The sequence below is a fragment of the Protopterus annectens genome, chromosome 8.part1, assembly GCF_019279795.1.
Source record: "Protopterus annectens isolate FY-2018-M chromosome 8.part1, PAN1.0, whole genome shotgun sequence".
Taxonomy (NCBI): domain Eukaryota; kingdom Metazoa; phylum Chordata; order Ceratodontiformes; family Protopteridae; genus Protopterus; species Protopterus annectens.
This window is the reverse complement of record NC_056742.1, coordinates 80257865-80280269: the sequence shown is the minus strand read 5'-3', so window position 1 is coordinate 80280269 and position 22405 is coordinate 80257865.

Sequence of the window (22405 nt, the reverse complement as noted above, 5' to 3'; positions counted from 1 at the left end):
TTTTACAGTTTACATTGATTGAATTCTTGTGTTACTAAAAATTATTGATCTCCATTTTTGTAATCATTTTACTTATTATTAAATGTTTTCATTACTTTACATTGTGGCTGGACAATCAGTGTAGTCTTTAAAGTTTAGAGAGTGCTTATATCTGTTTGATACTCCCCAGGTTACCTTGATTGCCTGGCTGATTCTGGTCATAGCTATTATTTATTTTGATATTTAATTTTTAATAATTGTTCACCCTTTGTAGGGTGTGTAGACCTGCCTGGCTCTGGTGGCATTTACCATTTGTATTGGGGAGGGGACACAACTGGAAATCTGTGTCAGGCTTCCCATAAGTGTTTAAGTGTGTGAGATTTGAATTTATTTTGAGTGTGAGTGAGTCAGAGTTCTTAAACTGGAGCAAGTTGCTCTGAAGTGCATAATAAGGGATTACATTTGGGGTGGACAGAGGTATATAGTCCAGTTCCAGGAAATGGGTCTATATCAGATGATCAAAGTTTTACTACTTCGAATCAGTAAACATTGATCACTACTGATCGAAGTAGTAAAACATCGAATAATCCTTAACATTTTTTAAACAAAAAAAAATAAAAATAAAGAGTGTAGGCAGGGGGGCAAGCCTCCATGCACCCCCCACACCCCCCGCTACTTAAATATACCAACTCGAGACCACACTATATTGAAGTAAATGGAAATCTCCCTTTATGGAGATTTACGTTTACATATTTGATATTATAAGTGTTCACTATTGTCGTGTTGACAATATCAGATTCAATATTGTCGGCTTTCGACAATGTAATATATAGACCCCCATGAATTAGAGCATGCTCTTGTTGGGCTCATAAGGGAAATTGTGGAATTTTACTCTTGTGTGTTCTGTGCTCTGGTGCTTTCTGTGATGCTCCCACACTGGAGTCAGTAGTAAGGATTGAGGCTCCTTAATTACTGACCCAGGTGGGGGATGTCACTTATTGGTGGCAGTCTGCTGGGATATTAATTGGATATCACAAGCTTGAACAAACAGAAATCTTATAGTGCAGACAGATTGCAGCATATGCATTTCCAAGGCCTATTACTGCACATACTTGCTGCTTGGTAGAGTCTTGTTAATGGCCTTTCTACTGCTCTTGCTGGAACACCTAGCCTCCACAGGGTATCATTCTAGCAGGTGGCTGAAATACCCCCCCCCGGGCATGGACAAGCCAGTGTAGGATGCTTACTTCTGCCGCTATGTGCTCCTTTAGTGATAGGGTCACTAATCATTCTGAGGTCATCTAGGTGTCAGTCAGGCCTTTATGTTTCTCTACCACTATGTCAGCTGTCATGGCTATAGTCCTCTGCAGTAATCTGCTCATTATAAGTGTTCTTATTACTGATACTTATCTAGGCTTAGTCACAGAAATAAAGATTGATGTGCTTAAAAACTTGAGCCAGAGACTATCATACACAAAAGTATAGTGCATGCCACAGGCAGATTAATTCATACACTGTGGGCCTTTTTATTGAACAACACCAGGTGAAATTCACTAGATCAAAATTAAGTCAAACATGACAAGTGCAAACTCCCTGCGAATAAGGCTGGAGTTCCACTAAGAAGTCAAAACTGCTGACAAAAACTGTTTTCTTTGAAGATTTAACATTCATGTAGTTAACATTATTCCTCTCTTACTATTCTGAGATCGGCTGCATATTTGATAGATAGAAAAAAATAAAAGAAATAATAAAATTATTGTTATTATTATTAATAACAACAGGTTAGCTTATAGAACAAAAATATATTTAAATGTGAAAGCATTAATGATTCTGAGATATGATTAACATTTTGCAAATCCATGAAGCTACTGGCGTATTTAAATTTATCACACAATTAGAATGATTAACATCCCCATACAGCCATGTAGGAATGCATACTAGTCACTCACTTCAATTAATTAAATGAGTTTAAATACCACCTTAAAGTAATAAATGCTTAAAAGCTTATAAAACTTAGTAAATGTAATTGCATTTGCAATCTAGTGCTATTATTCTTCACTCTCGGATCATCAGATTTCATTGTGTTTCTATTCTTTTACAGATGCTTAAAATAAATTAATTGTTTTGCCAGTAGCTGTTACTCTGAAGCTCTTCTGAAACTGAATGCAGCTGATTGTTTCACATTACAGGATACCATCATGCAGAGAATCTTTCCTGAGCATGATTTAAATTAAAACGCTTCAGTCATCTGAAACATGTTTTTGCTGGCAGAGTAAAATTTTGTTTATTTTGAAGCTTAATGACTTAATATTGATCAAAGATGCTTTTTATGTTTTGGTAGGAAAAACCCACTTGGCCAGAGTAATCTTTTTTTCAAAATGAATGGTGATCAGCATGCCCTGATAAATCAGTATTTTTTTCTCCGTTGTTTAAATGCCACTAAAATCCACTACCATTTGTGACCCAACATGTTTCTTAGGATTGCTTTTCCATGCATTGATTTCCTTCTGTGCAGCAGTAGCGTTGTTTCCTCACAGTAAGAGGTTCTCCCGTTCGATTCTCGGCTGGAGTGCAAGGAGTGGCTTCTGTTTGGAGTCTGCATGTCCTCCCCGTGGTTGGGTGGCATTCAAAAGACATGCGTAAATGGGCAGGCCTTCGTTGAAGGTTGGACGTCAAGCTGGCACCTCGGTGTTGGTGAAAATCTACTGCCAATCATTAGCGGACAGGAGGTCCGCTGTGGCGACCCCTAACCAGGAAAAGCCGAAAGACAAACAACAACATGAACAATGTTTTTGTTTCCACAAAACATCTATCATCTAGCATGTTATTCCAAGCAGTTTCATTTTGTTTTCATACTCTTATTTTCTGAAAGATTAAATTACCTTGGAATCTGCCAAATGCAGAAACAAATGTCAATATTCTGCCCGCATAACATTCCTGAAAAGTATTATAAGGACTCTAGCAGAGAACTGGCATCATTGTTTGTTTGTTTTTCCATTCTGTCTCTATCTGAGTCAGGGTGAAAATACTGGGTCTTCAAAACTGCCAGTAGTATTCCTGAGAGGGTTTGCCAACCAAACCAGTGATAGCATCTTCCATTTACTACTGATGAAGCCTTTCATTGTGTATGCTATATACCTGCCCTTGTGCACTACGCTTTCACTTTACTTGCTTGGTTAACCTTTAGAAAACCGTATATGTCTATCACTAGATTCCTTTCCATTCTGTCACTGCTGCACCATTGCAAGCCATACTACCTTCTTATGTTGTTATGACTCACAACCAGAAAAACAGCACAAAAAATGTTTTGCTCTGCACTCTGATAAAATAAAACCATGTAGCTCCAAAGATATATAAGAAATACCTAATTTATTAAAAATGTTAAGTGCTTTATTCTTAAACACTTTCATTAGACTTCATCAGAACTAAATACAAATGCAAGCCACCAGTTTTTATAGTTGTTCACAATTATAACATTTAAATAATTAAATAATTATATAATAATTGTCAATTTAAAAAGACGTGAATTCAAAAAGATACAATAATATTAAGAAGGAACATATACCAATAAATAGAAGGCAGAAAACATTTCCTTAATAAAATTATAGTTTAGCTGCCCTTGTTTTTAAAACAGGGGCAATAGATATGCAATCATCTAAACCTGGTTTTAAATTTGCTCCCAGTAAAAGTTAACAATACAGCTCATGCTATTCACTACGTTTCCCAAGCTTCTCTCTGGGAGTGCAATACTACATCTTCCAATTCAAAAAACAAAAATCTACTATTTGCACACTATTTTTTTATGTTTAGCCAAAGCATTAGAATCAAGACTCCTATTTATATTATACACATGTTCATAACTGTGTTTCTTTAGGAGTCTCTTAGTTTTTACAGTATAAAATACAGAGCAAACATCACAAACAGCAAGATAATGACCCCCTTACTGTTACAGCTGAATAAATGTTTAGGGGTCAAATGTTTATTACATGCTACTAGATTATATTCAGATTTATTCAACACATAGGGACACTGGCCACATTGAAAACACTTAAAAGTTCCAACTTCACATTTATTATTTTTATTAATAATGCTTGATACTCACTAATTTTCATATAACTCCTTGAAATTTCTATCTTTCTTACAGACCACAATCAGTGGTTTAGAAAAAGGAGCCAGGGAGTTTGGTAAAGCCTTAAATCTCTCCCAATATTTTAACTGATCGATTATAAAAATTATATTCTAAAAATGATGCTCTCATTGCTGTGTGAAAATCAGTATTTTATATTGTTTCTATTGGATTATTCATCCATAAAGTGCCATTTCAGTTTATATTGGATGCTGCCATATACTTGTCCAGTTGGGTGTATACTTCTTTCTCCAGCCCTGAATAACTTTTTATTTTATAGGATTAATAAATATATTTACGTAACCTCACTCCAGAAATAACTTAGAAATGAAATCACATTCAGGCATAAAATCATCAAAACTTGAGATCATCCTCATAACTCTAATGAGCTGTCCTTTAACACTATTCTACTTTAAAGACATTGGATGATCACTCAAGAAGTGCAACTAAGAATTGGAGAAGGTGCTCTTTCTATATATCCTACTGCTATAACAACTATTCACAAAATTCTTCATATAATAAACACGAGTAACTGCTGCAGCATCCCTGCAGTATCATCCTCCCTGGTAAGATCTGACCAAAAAGCAGTCACTTTCGAAGTCTCCATCTCCCCTGATGCCCTCTAGCTAGGGTCAAACAAAGAAAAACTTCTCCAAAGCTGACTACAGCCTCCTGAGGGATGGTATAAACAGCTTCACAGCCCTCTCCCCCTCCCTAGGAACTGGCACCAGTATCCAAAACTGTTAAAAAATCTCTATATGAACATCTATATAGATGAATGGAATCAGCAATACCTAACAGGATTAAATCATCCTTCGCAAGGAAGAGTAAACCTGTCGGGTGGACATCTGCAATAAATAAACTCTATAACAAAAGAAAAAAATGCTTTCCAGGACCAAGAAGGAGTAGGTGCCCAATTGGAAGCAATTTCTCCTTAGCCTGAACAAGCAAATAAGAGCTCTAGTGAAATCCTCCAAAGCAAACTTCAAGTCCAAATTGGCCACATCTACTAGAGACAATCATAAGGCCTTCTTCACATATATCTGAAATCTCAAAGGAAGCACCCAGTTCTGCTCAGAAATGGTGGTCAAGGGCACATTATATACAAATGCCGTAGATATAGCAAATTTGCTAGCTGACAGATTCAGTGAAAATTTCACCCCTCTGTCCCCTCCCATCAGTAAATCAGGACATTCCAAGTGCCTACTCCCTTCCCCTTATATCTAGGGATAAGGTCATCACTGCTCTCAGAAAGACAAAAAATACAGCCTCTGTGGGACCCGGTAACATCTCAGGCTGCATCCTGCATGAACTCAGGCAGGAACTTGCAGCTCCATTAGGCACCCTATTCAACCAAACCCTGGGTACAGGCTTTGTCCCACCTGAGTGGAGAACAGCTACTGTCATCCCTTTACACAAAGGTGGAGCATCCACTGAACCAGGAAATTATAGACCCATCAGCCTAACAAGCTTAATCTGCAAGGCCATGGAATGGATTATCACGGACCTCATTAACAAGGCCATTGACCACCTCCAAACACTTGATCCCACACAGTTTGGCTTCATCAAGGGGAGGTCATGTATATTAAATTTGGTCGACATTTTTGAGGCAGTCACCAAAGCCATGGATGAGGGGAACATGGTGCACACCACCTACCTTGACCTGGCCAAAGCCTTCAACACTATTCCCCACTTGGGCATAAAAGATAAACTCTCTCAACTAGGCATCAATTTGTATGTTACCAAATGGGTAGCTAACTGGCTCACTGATACAACTCACCTAGTCAAAACAGGTGAAGCCACCTGAAGCAGTAGACCCATGTAGAGTGGTGCACCTCAGTGTTCGGTCTTGGGGCCTCTGTTATTTGGGATATACTTTTTTGAGGTGCAGGTCAAAACCATTTGGCTATGGCTGACCAAGTTTGCAGATGACTGCAAGCTGGGCATTGTCATCAATTCCTCTAGTGACGTGGACATCCTCCAAGAGGGTCTCACCCAAACAGATGACTGGTGCCAGAAACATGGCCTCAAGCTGAATACCAAAAAATGCATTATCATGACCTTTGGGGAGAGCGACGTCCCGACAAATGATCACATTCATAACAATGTCCAAAGCATGCAATCAGTTGTGAGGGATTTGGGCACCCAGATTGATTGCAACCTGATTTTTGACCACCATGTTGCTTCCATTGTACAGAAAGCTTTCTACATGGCCCACCTCATAAGTAAGGGTATCTCATTTAGGGACAAGGAGGTCATAACATCCCTGTATTCTTCCCTTATAAGGCCCATTATTGAGTACAATGCCCTGTTCGGCATGTACCTCGCAAAGCACATGCAGCAACTGGAGATACCACAGAGGTTCCTCACCAGGAGAATCCAGGGCCTCAAAAATATACCATACACAGATAGGCTAAAAGCCCTATCCCTCTACTCAGTTTCATACAGACTCCTCAGAGGTGACCTCTGTCTGGCATACAAGGCAATCTCGGAGCCCATCTTGATGGGACTGCTGCATATCCACAAGTCAAGCTCCACTCGAGTAACCCACACATGTGGCCTCAACCTGGTCTGTGACATCAATAAGACTAGTCGGTGGGACAGATTTGTGTCCCAGAGACTCCCCCATCTGTGGAATAAACTCCCTCTTCACGTCAAGCAGAGTACCTCTTTATCCCTTTTTAAGTGCAACCTGGATAACTAGATGAGAAATAAAAAATGCATCCCTGGGATTCCACCCGTGTCCCTGCTTGACAGGGGCATTTGGTGCTGATTTGTCCAAACATGGGCTAAACTCCTAACTAGGCATATAAGGGCCTCAGGGCCAATAGCATGGTAACTTCCAATAATCCTATGATCCTATAATGGAAGGCTTCGATCTGTATTTCATAAGTAAATTTTAGAAAAGAGTTTGTTGTATATAATCAATAAAGGACAAAACAGTTTCAACACACCATACCCAGTCCAAAGAATACAGATGTCATCAAGAAGCTGGGTGTAAAGATAACAATACTTGTAGTATGGGAAATTCAAAATAAAGGTACGTTCCCAAGTTGAAAGTTCCAAATTAGCAAAAATATCACACCTATTGCCACCCCACTAATCTGTTTGAAAAATTCCCCTTCAAAGTATACATAGTTGTTGTCTAGAACAAACTCAATAAATTCAGTAATAAGCCTTTTATCTTTGCTATTCAAAAAAATCACAAAAAGTAAAGCTTGTTCAAACCGTTCAATACCAATAGAATGGGGAATAACAGAAAACAAATCCACAATATTGTAGTAGAAAACAAAGCATCATTTAAACAGTTAATTGTCCTTAAATGTTCCAACTTCGTGAGTCTTTTAGTATATGAAGCTTATAATCATAGAACATTTTAAGTTTCCTGTCAATAAAATTAGCCAGAGAATGTGTTTTAGAACAACTAGCAGCCACAATCAAACATAAGTGTGCACCCACAATCTCTTTATGTACTTTAGGTATGCCAAATATAGAGAGAATTCTGTCTTTCGATTCTAAGAAAATTATACAGACCCTAATCGATAACATCCTGCATAAGTAATTCATCAAATGCTAAATTAATTCTATGATAAGCAATATTCACCTCATTTTTGGATACTGAGAGTATTTCTCTATTTCATATAACATTTAACATTTTTCCTGAATATTGCACCATTTCCATAAGGACTAGCCCACCCCATTTATCAGGGTTCATCACACGTATCTCTTTATTTTGAATTAGTTCATTCAGAATGTCCTTCTCTCTTGTAAGTTTGAGGTCCTGGAAAAACTTGTCAAACAGTTCCCTACTATACTCTTCCATTAAAGATTGAAAACTTTGTAGGACATGGTGTGTGTGTGTGTGTGGGGGGGTGTACTCTTTCACTTAAAAGGTGACATAACAACAATTCCAGATTCATTTTGATATAACAGTTCAAAATTAATCTTATGAAGAAACAGTTTAAAATCAATAAGGGTCTGACTGATATTAAAGGAATGAGTAGCAACACAGAAATGTTCACAGAGCTCTGATCAATGAATGTAAGAAAAAATAATTTATATAGAGACTGGATAGTTCTTGTTCAGTGAAGGAATTCTGGAATGGCATAAATCTGCTCTTTAATCCCACTACTACCCCCATCCCATCTTTCTTGATATTTCTAGTCTTGCAATTGTAAAAAAAAGTTTTAGTTCCACTTCCAGGACTGAATTCTTACCTTAGCTGCAAAGGCAAATACTTCTAATATCTGAAACCCAATATACTCCACCCTTTTCACATTTCTATTTCCAAAAAAGTAAATAATGGATTAGTTCAGAAACTATCTCAAGTCAAGGCACCTGTACATGCAGTATGAAATGACATTCCTCTAACATTTATTCAAGTTGTAGCAGATGTCTTGTTAGCTCCTGTCACCTTTCTTCTAAACTATCATATTAGAGATTATGCAGTGCCCTCCTACCCTCCATTTAGAAAGAAGCAATTGTCTTGTGTTATTCCTTTGTAAGTCTAGACCTTAACAACTAAAGCCCATATGTCCTGCTTAAATGTTAGCTAATCTCTGAAAAAAGTGATTAATAAGCAGACTTGTCACATTGCTGCTAAGTACCACTATGCCTTTTGCAAAAGATTTAAAGTAGGTATAGCATTCCTTGTTGTTTCTAATGGCATATGCCTTTGTCTCTGTGGCTTAGTATGTCAGAAATTACTTGCATGCTTATATTAGAGTGAAAAAACTGATTGCCCAAAACTTCTATGCACAGTTTTGGGGGTTTTCTCACTTCCTTAATGTTATGCAACATGAAGTTGGGACACTTACCTTTGAGAAGGTGAGGGTCTTGCACTCATTTTTTTTTTGTTTATTTATCCTTTGTTGACTTGGCTAGTAGCCTCTTTTCAGGGCAGACCTGCTGTGATATTTGTACTATTAAGGGGAATTTGGCCAGGGCATTGAGGAACTTCCCCCTACTCATCAGGAGAGTGCTTGTTCTAATTCTAGAGCAGTGGCAGCTGGGAGAACTGCACTCAAGGAGATCCAAGATGGTGGATAGCATGGAGATGAATACCAGTGTATTGTTTGAAGCTTTACAAAATTCTGATGAGCTGTTTCAGCAAAATTTGTTTGTTTCACTGGAAGCAAACATTCAGAACAATGATGGATATTTTATTAAAACCCCCCAGATGGGAGGATTGTGGGATGATTTTTTGAGTCAATTCTTGTTGCAGAATGAGCCAAGAATGGAAAATATGTTTCATGGGGTGAAATTATGGAAAAAATTAATTTGGAGAAATCGGAATTCATTTTACATGAAGATGGTAGAAATAGAAATCATATGCTGAGACTGTTAAGGAAACTGCGGGGAAAGCAATAAGAGACAGAGGAAAAGAAATGTCAACAATCAATGGAACTTCTTGGTAAGAATTCACAAAGAAAAAAAGAAATGGACAGGTATGGCATTTGGAATAATTTAATCCCATTGGGAGTGAAGGCTCATGAGATAAGAACTTTTGTATTCTTATTCATAAAAAGACAATTTGTGACATTTTTGAGACTGGTTCTGTTATGGAAAGCTTTTTGGGGGGGTATGAAAAAAAAAGAACTGCAATCAGTGGAACTCATATGTGGTTAAAGCATTTCACAGAGAAACAAAAAAGAAAATACATGTTCATTTTCAAACTGAAGTTGAAAGATAGACTTAAAATTGATATTTAAACAAATTTTTGAGATTAGCAAAGTGTATGATAACAGAGGCTTATTGACTGATGGATGGGACTTATTGTACTGAAAATAGAGAAAGAAAAAACTGCTCATATACCTAGTATGATAATATCCCAAGTACAATAAATGTAGAAACTAACAGGAATGTTGTAAATTAATAGGGGCAATCTAAAACATGTTTTTTTTTCTGTGTAAAAGATGTTCATTTGATAAGTAACCACGATAAGAGGAAATGTTATATTTGTGGGGAAACAGGTCATGATGCAAAAAAGTGTGAACTGAAATGTTATGAATGTTTTTCTTATATAGATGCTATATTAATTATGAGAAACAAAGTCTGGATGAAAGAAATTATATATTATGTACATCAATGTTTAAACATAATAGGCTTGACTTTAAATAAAGAAAAAGCTAAGGACTTGGTGATATAGTAAAGACAGGAGGAAAAGTGTCTTTTTCGATGAAAGAAACTCTTCTATTAGGAATAAGATTTAGGGGTAAAAATGTAAGCGAGGAACAGTTGAATAAGATAATAGATGAAATAAAGCAGGTTTGTTGTTTTTTTGAAAACATACAAACTATTATTTCATAAAATGTTTATTTTATTAACTCAATTATACTGAGAAAGATTGCATATTTAGCAAGTGTCTATATATTGCCAATGTTGTTGTTGGTCTTTTCGGCTTTTCCCAGTTAGGGGCCACCACAGCGGAACTCCGGTCTACTAATGATTGGCAGTAAATTTTTATGGTTCTGAGTTGCCAGCCCGATGCTCAACCATCAACGAAGACACGCCCATTTACGCATGTCTTGAATGCCACTCGACCATGGGGAGGACATGCAGACTCCACACAGAAGGCACTCCAGCTGAGAATCAAACAGGAGAACCTCTTGCTGTGAGGCAACAATGCTACTGCTGCACCACCAGCGCTATGAAAAAGAAATACTACAAGCAAGTTTTAATTCTGTATGGGGTTCAAGACTAAATCCAGTGAAGAGAGGAGTCTTATATACAGATAAGGAAGATGGAAGTTTAGGATTAATAAGCCCAGTTGTTTATGCTAATTCTTTGAAATGGTACAAAGTTTTGTTTTGGATAAATGATAAAAATGAGAAGTTAATAGTAAATTTGCTAAAGTGCAAATATGGGTGGCATTAGGATAGGTTAAAAAATTTCAAAAGAGGAAAGAAAAGAATGTGTAAATGACGAAATGAGATGCTATCAAGAAAATTTTCTTTTACGGAAAATAATTGATGAATTTAAAAATGAGAGGAAAGTGTGGTATAAAATATAATGATTCAATATTATTATGTTAGTCCTCAGGCTGAGCTAGTGAATGAAAATGTTAAACCTCTAAAAGTATAAAAAGTATGGCATAATAAGCACGTAGAATGTCAAAGATTTTGTATGCAAATGAATGATTAATAAATTACCAGTAAAAGGAAATATGCCATATAAAAAAGCAGTGAACGAGTTGGTATATATTGTGGAAAAGAGAAGCTACAGAACATGTCTTATTACAATGCATAAGGGTTGCAAAATTTTGGGAAAATTTAAGTGAAGAGAAGTTCTTCAAAAATATAAATGAGGTAAATATAATAAATATGGATATGATTATGTATTGATAATATAGTTATAAGGATAAAGAATATGTTAGTGAAATAGATAAAGATTATTTTATGGTGTGTAGACCATTTGGAATGGAAGGATAAATGAAATCATGATTAATGATAAATGGAGACTAAGTAATTTTAAGAAAAATTAGATGGTGGCTGTGGAAAAAGGAGTGGGAGTCAAATAAGGATAATTAAGATAGAAGTTTAACACAATAATGACAAGTAAGATATTTATGCTTTATGACAATAACAGAAAGGAATGGAATATTATACACTGTACAAATTGTAAATATGTAAGTTTGTAAATACTATTGTAAATAATGTTTTAAATAAAGAAATCCTTTGCTTTTTAATAGGTGCTGTGGGATCTTTTACATCCAACTGAGATACCACCAGCTCAAGCAGGTGGGACCTTGGTTTAACATCTCATCCAAAGGATGACACCCTCTTGAGTGCAGCAACCCCTTATAATAGATGTACCTGGTTTGGAAATAAAACCCACAGCCTTCTGCACCAAAGACAAATGTGCTGCCTGTTGCACCATAGCCAAAACAAGTCCAGAGTGTCAATCGGGTCTTCCTTGAAAAGAGGCTACTAGCTTAGTGGGAGTATACCTCTTACAGACTGCCCAGATTTTTGCCTCATATTTTTGAGTATTAGACTTTATATCCTTCAGAAAATGCATACTAATGCAAACGTTGTTATTCTAGCAACTTTTGGTGTTTATAAGAGCAATATTTAAAACCTGTCTCTATTTTTGGGCCTTTGTCCCCCCATTATTTTAAGCTTTGTCCAGATTTCTTATGTTAAGAGTTTGAAAAGTATGCTGGTCAACAAAGGATAAATAAATATTACACTGCATGCAATGGGCAGCTTTTGAGGATTTGTGATTGAGGACACATTACATAAGTGATCACATAGTATGCTTACATCACAAAAGCATTTCTGAATTCATATATAAAGGACTGAACAAAGGCAGATTTGGTTCTGCCTTGTTCCTGCAATGGTAGTCACTATGCTGTGTGGTAGTCTACCATTCAGTAGTGAACATCTGGTAAAAACAATCCATCAGGCTGTTGGGATTACTGTGAAAGACCCTCCCCCAAGGTGCAGCAATGCTAGTAGTGGTGATATTATACAGATGGCGGAGGAGCATAGCTCCGTGTGTGTGTGTGTGTGTGCGTGTGTGTGTGTGTGTGTGTGTGTGTGTGTGTGTGTGTGTGTGTGTGTGTGTATGTCTGTTTGTGTGGTGCGGGGTGGGGCTAAAATTTTGAGGGACACTTGCTCCGCTGCTATGAACAAGACTGCTTTACAGTACTGATCAATTACTATTTCAGTTTGTTTGATTCAAAATAGCATTAGAACAGAACATTTTGATGACATCTTAAACCCTACCAATATCATTCAAAAACTTTTGACATTGTGAGTCACACACTTCCATTAAGATGTCTCTGACAGCTCCCTTCAGAACAGGACAAGCATAATCAATTACATATTATGATTATCATTTGTAATAGACAAATACAGCAAGCGTCTTCCCTGTGTACTTTGCTCTTGCCTATGTCTGTTAACTAAATGTGTTTTAATTGTGAGAACCTTCAACTAGTACACTACTCCAGTGACTTTACTATTTTTTGTGACTGTTTCTTTATCTTATATGCCAAACAAACTTTAGTCCATGTGCTACATATTTAACACATTTGCCAGATCTTGGCTTGCTGCTTTCCAAAACCAAGTTGAAAATCATGTTGCATTTTGAGTCAAAGCATAAAAAGAGACAGTCCATTTACTTTAGCTGTAGAACCTATTAATGCTAACCATCTTGTACCTGCTGACTTCATAAAGTACAGTGGCATCTTCTCCAATGACTCCTAAGAGTTTCACTATCAAGTTTATTATGAGAGTTAAAAAAAGCAGTCAAACTGTGGGATTGTTTTTAGAGTGTGTCAACTTTTCATTCTAGTTACTAGATGTATAATTATAAATGGTATACTTTTCTTAAAACTTTTCTTTGGCGATATACTATACATCATCCTTCATTTAAGGAGGTGCAGTGGTGCAGTGGTTAACATTGTCACCTCACAGCAAGATGTTCTCTGGTTTGCTTCTCAGCTGGGGTACCTTCTGTGCAGATTCTGCATGCCCCCCTCGGGTTCGCATGGGTTCCTATGGGTACTCCAATTTCCTCCCACATTCCGAAAATATGCATCTGGAGCATTTCTCCCTGGGCCTCTGGTGAAAATAGGCTCTGTCCTAGTCGGACTTTCCTGGTCAACAAATGTTAAATAAAGAAAAGTAATTAAATAAATAAACTTTACAGAGTTACCTAAATTGGGGTTAGAATTGCTATGTTAATCTGCAGTTTCTGTAAAACTGAACCCATGCTTCTTTGCATTTTTTTTTGCATTTTGAAAAAATGAATACATTTTCTTTGATTTGCCATGGTTTTATTTTTGGTTATGGGCATTTAAGAATGCAGTTTTACCTAATTATGTTTGGGCATATATTTGGCTGTTGAGGTGATTATGGTACTAATGTCAATAGACTGACACCTTTTTCCCTGACATTAAAAACACCCAAAAATATTTCATCAAAAGCACTTTCAGTGAAACTCAGAGGAAATCTTTTTTGCAGGGGTAAAAGCCCCTCTGCCGCCCCTCACCCACTGAACAATATACCTACTCTGAGATTGCACAAAAGTACAGAAAAGGGAAAATGCCTTTGGTGAAAGATTTTCCCTGAAATGGGAGTAGCAAAAGCTGCCACTGATCTATTGACATGCTTTCATTTTATGTGTGGGTCTGGTATTTGGACACAAACACACTACATACATATATATATATATATATATATATATATATATATATATATATATATATATATATATATATATATATATATATATATATATATATATATGCATATCCATATGTATGTATCAGTACATAGTGAATATTTGATATGCTAAATGGTTGATATGCAAATAATCGACCACAACATTCTGAGTATTCATTATCCTGAAAACATCAATACCTGAAAACCTCTAGATCAAAAAAGGAAACAAATTTCTTTTTTTTTGATCTACAAACCATAACCCTACTAAACATTTAGGTCAAATATATCTGTGTGGTGGTAGCGTTGCTGAAAAGGTCAGGGTTAGGATCAGCACACATTACTAAGGGGGGTTTCACCTGCACTACCTTAGTAATGCATGCTTCCCCTAACCCTGCACTTAACCTTAACTGTGCAACTTACCTTAGAAAAACCCTTTCCATAACATTATCACTACATAAGGCAGCAGAGGCACTCACCATGCACGTATACACATAGAACACTAAATCTATCCCCTTGCCTAATCCCAACTGTAACCCTAACTTGCAAACAATTGCACATACACTAAATTCCTTTACCTATGCCTTACCCTAACTTGCAAACACTCACATATACATTACATCTCTTTACCTAAGCCTTACCTTGACCCTAATCTGTAAACACTCACACATACACTAAACCTATCCCCTTAACTAACCCTGTTTGCAGGCACACTGCCACGCCAGACTCACAGCCAATTCTCTTTGCCGACAAATGAAACAGTTGACTAAACTAGCACTAGCTCAATCTTCCAGTCTCACAAATGGGGGGGGGGGTGCAAAGGGTCAGCAATGCTTATTTTCTATTTCAAGTTATTTTTTCTTCTTTGATTTGTCTAATTCAGTCTTAGTAGGGAGCTTTATCTTGCTATATCACAGAAAAATCACATTGTTCTATCTCTATGAAATGTTTGTGTGTGTGTGTGTGTGTGTGTGTGTGTGTGTGTGTGTGTGTGTGTGTGTGTGTGTGTGTGTGTGTGTGTGTGTGTGCGCGTGTGTGCATCTCTCTCTCTCTGTATATATCTATATCTATATCTATATATATGTTGATTGTCTTTTCGGCTTTTCCTGGTTAGGGGTCACCACAGCGGAACTCTGGTCCGCTAATGATTGGCAGTAGATTTTTATGATGCCAAGTTGCCAGCCCGATGCCCAACCTTCAGTGAAGGCACGCTCATTTACACATGTCTTTCGGAGGCCACTTGACCATGGGGAGGACATGCAGAATATATATATATATATATATATATATATATATATATATATATATATATATATATATGTGTGTGTGTGTGTGTGTGTGTGTGTGTGTGTGTGTGTGTAAATGGGTCAACTTCTAAATGTCAAAGTTTCAAAACTTTGAATTTCTTATGGTCAAGACTGTAAGATCAAAGTTTTAAACTTCAAACTGTTAAAAAGGAGATCACCATGCAGTGCAGAATGGTATATTTACTGTTTCCCTTGCTGTAGTGCAAACTCAGAGTTGGTATATTTGATTAGCAGGGGTGTGGGGGTGCAGAGGGGCTTGCCTCTCTGCAAAAACATAAAAAAATATTTTTTTTATTTTTGTTATTTACCTTTTGAAGTTTCAAAACTTTAATCTTATGGTCTCAACTACAAGAAGTTCAAAGTTTTGAAACTTTGAAATTTAGTAGACCCATGTATATATATATATATATATATATATATATATAGATATATATATAGATATATATATATATATATATATATATATATATATATATATATATATATATATATATATATACACATACACACACAAACACACACACACTCACACACACATATATATATATATATATATATGTGTGTGTGTGTGTATATATATATATACATACACACACACACACACACACACACACATATATGTATAGGTTCATAGGTTGGTACTAGGCTATCAGCCCTAGGGCCTATACAAGCCTAGCCATAACAATTCCCTGGCTATTTCTTCCCACACTATTTACTTCCCTGGACCCCTGTCTAGCAGGGCAACTGACATAATCCCCGGGGTGAATTTCCTTTCTCCCATCCAATCATCAAGGTTCCTTTTGAAGAGGGCCAAAGAGGCATGTATGGGCAATCTATTGCAGAGTCTGGGGAGTCTCTGGGTCAGGAACCTATCCCTCCAGCACGTTTTGTTTATTGTGATGTATAGGTTGGGGTTGGTATAATGACTAAAGTATTTACCTCACAAACACAAGCTATTGGATTTGTTCCTCATCTTTGGGAGGGAAATTGGTTAGGCTTAAAATGGTCCACAGGGCAGTGAGTGTAGTAACTACCTATGAACCCATAGCTGTATAGATAGATATACAGACACAAACACTTTTTAAATAAACCAGATGTCTTTGTCACTCTAGTTAATGTTATTTTATGAATCTTTAATTCAACATCCCCCACCATGTGGTTGGAAGGGAATGTTTTTGGGTAGTTTTAAGTATTTATTTACTTACTTTCCTTTCTGAGTAATAAAATATTTAAACCATAGCATGACTGTCAAAATATATCTTTACCAGAGAACATATATTTTTCCAGTTCATGTACATCATGATGTGAAGAGTTCCTTCAATCTTTTTGAGCTTTTGCTGCCATATTAATGAAAATGACTGATTTTTACTACTTTCATATGGACATTCCCTTTTATACAGTCAGGCATTTATGTATTTATTCACTGGCATACTTTATATAATCTCACTTTAAATGTCTTATGTGCAAACAGTGTGTTTAAAATCTAGGTGAACAGTTTATTTAAACATCTTGCCCTTCTTTTTTTCCCCATTATAGTCCCCATAGAAAATAAACATTTCCATTCAAATAAATCTGATATGTCTGGACAAGCAATTAAGAAATAACTCTTCTATTTGGACCTAAAATAAATTCTTGCACTCAGTAATAGTCTATAATTATAAAACTCCTTACCCAGTAAAAATGTCAGTTTTGTTTTCAAGTGCTTTACTTGAAATCCTGGTGTTTGAACTACATTGGGACTTCATCAGCTAAATAGGAGTGGAATTAAGAACATGACATTGTGTAACACAAAAAGCACTTTAAAGATTGTTTATGTATTAAATAAAAGATTCCAGAGCAGTGGAAGGATCTTTGTATTTTTAAAGGAAAAAAAGAAAGAAGAACATAATTTCAAAGTTAATCGGTTCACTTACCAGTGGCAGTTGGTGACCTCAGAGTAATGTGTGGCTGCAGAAAAAAGCTGAATGGGTGAAAATTACCTATGATCAAACAACAAATCCAGTCACTAATTTTCATCTGCAGACTGCCTCACTATGTACCCACTGATTATAGCCACTTTACTGACTACATACATCTCATATGCTTACTGTCCAAAAGGCCAGCCTTAGGTGAAAGAGAGTCCTAGACGCAGGACTCCATGGGCTCCCCTGTTGTACATTAGTCCCCCATGCCTTCCTCTGTGCCCCTTCTCTGTTTTCCCCTCATTCTGGAACCCACACCACTCAGATAGATTACCTATTTCTTTCTTCTTAACATATTGTTTAACTTTTTAGCTCCCTGATGCTTTTAACATAACTTAACTGGTCAAGATTCGACTACAATAAGTCTGGAGGATGCACTAAATTAAACTGGGAATACAGGGGGTGCTCGGCACCCAGAAATCATAGGGTTCAAAATGCTTTGAGGTGCATTTCAGAGCTGTTTTATAACTCTTTGATTTAATTATGTCATGAATAGTAAAATCATGAGTAAGGGGAAGAGTTCCATTTTATTTCTTTTTTCTTCAAGAGAAAATAAGTTGTGCCTAGAAATTAATGTTCAAAGCTAACAAAACATTAGTTCTCCAATAAACTGAGAAGACAAATGCAAGGATATATAAATGTTACCTGGAAACAGTGCTTACCTTCCTGCCCCTCCAAAGGGAGAGATAGTTACATTCGGTGTACCCTTCTGGTGTTACATTATCATGAAATTAAAAGTGCAAATGCCAGAAGCATGTATTATACATTCACAGTCTAGGAGGAGAAATTAAACCACATGAATAAAACCCACACAATGACAGGGAGTACATTTATAATCCACACAGAGACAGGGAGAACATTTATATTCCACATTGGAATGAATAATAATCGCACAGAGACAGGGAGTACATTCATTCTTCACACGGAGACAGACAGTACAGCCATACTCCACAGAGAAGGAATAATAATCACACAGAGATAGGGAGTATATTCCTACTCCACACAGAGACAGGGACTACCTTAATACTCCATACAGAATGAATAATAATCAAGCAGAGACAGGGAGTACATTCACACTCTACACAGAGACACATAGTACATTCATACTCCACACAGAATAAATAATAATCAGGAGACTGGGAGTACATTCACACTCTGCATGAAGACAGTACTCATACTTCACACAGTGACACAGAGTAATTCATACTCCATAGAGACAGGGAGTACATTTATACTTCACAGACAGAGAGAGAGAGAGTGCATTCATATTCCACATAGAGACAGCAATTACATTTGTAATCAACAGAGAGACAAGGAGTACATTCATACTCAACACAGAATGAATAATAATCACACAGAGACAGGGAGTACATTCACACACTACAAGACAGGGAGTACATTCATACTCCACAGAGAGACAAGGAGTAGATTCATACTCCACACAAAATGAATAATAATCACGCAGAGACAGGGAGTATATTAACACAATACACTGAGACAGGGAGTACGTTTATACTCCACACAGAGACAGAGAGTAAATTCATACTCCAGAAAGAGACAGGGAGTACATACATACACTCCACAGAGACAGGGAGTACATTCATACTACGCACAAAATGAATAATAATCACACAGAGACAGGGAGTACATTCACACACTACATGGAGATAGGGAACACTTTCATACTCCAGAGAGAGGCAGGGAGTACATTCATACTCCACACAAAGACAAGGAGTATATTCATATTTCACAGACAGACAGAAAGTACATTCATACTACACAGAGAGACCCCGAATACATTCATACTCCACATAGAAGGAATAATAATCAAAAACCAAACCAGAGAACAAAGTACTGTTAAATAGCTATGCTACTCAATGCAACAATCTGACAATATTCAGCTGCTATCACATGCACTCTGCCCTGGCCACCAGAGGTAGCTGCTTATTGAGTACAGAGCTCATTGACTGTGATAGAAAGTAAAAATAAAATGACCAACTACATACTTTTAAATACACTGCAACCCCTCTCCCATACAAATGTTTAGTAATTTTCATCACAGACAATACCCATATTCAATTACAGCCACTTTATTGAATATGCACGCCTCACATATTGTCTCAAAATAGCCACTAACTGGTTTCACACAAATGCACACTATTTCTACAACACTAAAAGAAAGACTATTTAACTTGTAGAACTGATAACACTGTCAATCACTTTCATCAACAGACAACCCCTGCACCCTGCAATTAAAGCTAACTTTATCGACAGTATGTACCTCAGATATCAGAATATAATAGAATAAAAATAACTGCTCACAATAGTAATTTATTTTAACTCCCTGCACACACAGGCACACACAAACAGACACAGACACACACACACGCACACACACGCACACACACGCACACACACACACACACACACACACACACACACACACACACACACACACACACACAGACACACACACATGCAGATGTGAGCATCAGTTACAGGCACTTATAGGACTGTGACTATACATCTCAGGTATTTGATTGTCAAATAAATGAATGAATAAACATGCCTGACACACAGGAGTTTATCTCCTCAAATCACTACTGTCGAAATAGGGTGCAACCACCCCACACATCTCAACTTTTTTTTTTTAATCTCAAGAATCAAGGAGAAAGCTAAACATAGAGGTAGACAAAGGATCAAAGTCAGGAACAGCTACTGCATTTATATTCTTAGAAACTTGATAAAATAACATGCATTAGCATTCTTTTATTTTTTAATGTATGTTGTCTGCAGTCCATACTGACTGCAAGAAAAGCAAAATAAATAAATAAATGTATAATTAAATAAATAAAAATAATAAGCTTTATGAGGAACTAACCAAAATACCAAAATATGATGCAAAAGCCGAGATAGTTGACAGTTTACATGGAATACCTGTAGAGTTAGCATTAGGATGCATTTTCTGAAGGATATGAAGTTTGAAACTCAAATGTCTGTCATTATTTTCAATACATAATGATTTGTCAATAAAACACCAACTTTTATAGGTGAACTTTCTATTTCCTATCCACTCATCAAGATTTCTCTTGAAGAGGGCCAGTGAGGTGCTCTGCTTGACATGTATGGGAATTCTATTCCAGAGCATGGGCAGTCTCTGGGTTATGAACCTGTCCCTCCAGCATGTTCTATTGATTGTGGTAATGAGGTTGAGGTATCTAGAGTGTGTGGTGCAGAGGGATTGGGATTTCTTTAGCTGCAGCATTTCTAACACAGCTGGGTCAGGCATGGCTTTGCAAGTCAAGCAGAGGTCGTCTCTTAGTAGATGATATGAAACAGAATAGGTGGAGTTTCTTGAGTCTGCCCATGCAGGACATGTGTTTATGGCCTAGTATCCTCTTCGTGAGGTACTTTTGTGGCCTTTGCAGCTGTTGCATGTATCTAGTAAGGTACATGCCAAATGTGGCATTATACTCAATGACTGGCCTAATGAGGGAAGAGTAGAGGGAGATGATAACCTCTTTCTTCCTGGATTCAAAACCCTTGGTAATGAGATGTGCCATATAGAAGGACTTTCTGACCACATTGACAATGTAGTGGTCGAAGGAGTGGTTGTTGTCAACCTGTGTCCCCAGATCTCTTATAATGTCCTCAGTGTTCAGTGGGCTCCCATCAATGTGGTAATTAGTGGGAACTGAGTTGAGTTTTTCCCAAAGGGGATGACGACACATTTATGGGCATTAAGCTTAAGGCCATGGTTTAGACACCAGCCATTGGTCTCATTGAGGCCTTTCTGTAGGATGTCTACATCACTTGGGGAGTTAATAATGGCTCCCAGTTTATAGTTGTCTGCGAACTTGGTCACCCAGAGTCCTTCCATGTTGGCTTGGACTTCTGAGAAGTAGATGCCAAACAGGAAAGGACCCAGGACCTATACCTGTTGGACTCCACTTGTGACTGGTTGACAGTCTGACTTGGAGTCCGCTACTTTCACACTGTGAGCCAATTTGCAACCCACCTAGTGTTATAGGGGTTGATGCCTAGTTTGGTGAGTTTATCAATAATTCCCGAGTGGGGAATTATGAGGAACAGACCAAAAATATGAGACAACAATCTGGACAGCCTACAAACTTCTGGAAGGCTAGGAGCCTGCTGCAGTCTGTTGAATTGCTAGACCACACATTTCATACACACACACACACACACACACACACACACACACACACACACACACACACACACGCACAAAATATAGACCACAATATAATGCAAAATCAGGGACAGTTCAAAGTTCAAATGCCCTCATGCATATGCACACACAAAAGCAGACCAAAATATGATGTATATATAGGGACAGCTGAGAGCTTATATGCCCCCTACATACATACATACACACATACATTCATACACATATACTCACTCTCTCTCTCTTTCTTTCTCACACAGACACTCCCATACCCATAAATATACACATACACACACGCACATTAACCTCACTATACATGTTTGCCGGCTGTAGTAGGCAGAGTGTGTGAAACAAAATATGTGTGTGTGTGTGTGTGTGTGTGTGTGTGTGTGTGTGTGTGTGTGTGTGTGTGTGTATATATATATATATATATATATATATACTTTCAAAATAAATAAATAAAAACTTGTTCCTGTGCTCATGCTTCCTCTTATATGTTAGCCACTTCCTTCTTCCTGGCTCAGACTGTCACAGTCACTTGAGGCAGCCTAAGTCAATGGGAAGGGCTCTAAGCTGTTTTTTTTGCCACAGTCCAGTGAAATGCTTACTGAGCTGCAGTTCTTATGATGCTGCCTGGAGCCAAACAAATGCAAATAATGGTTAGGCAATGTAATAAATGG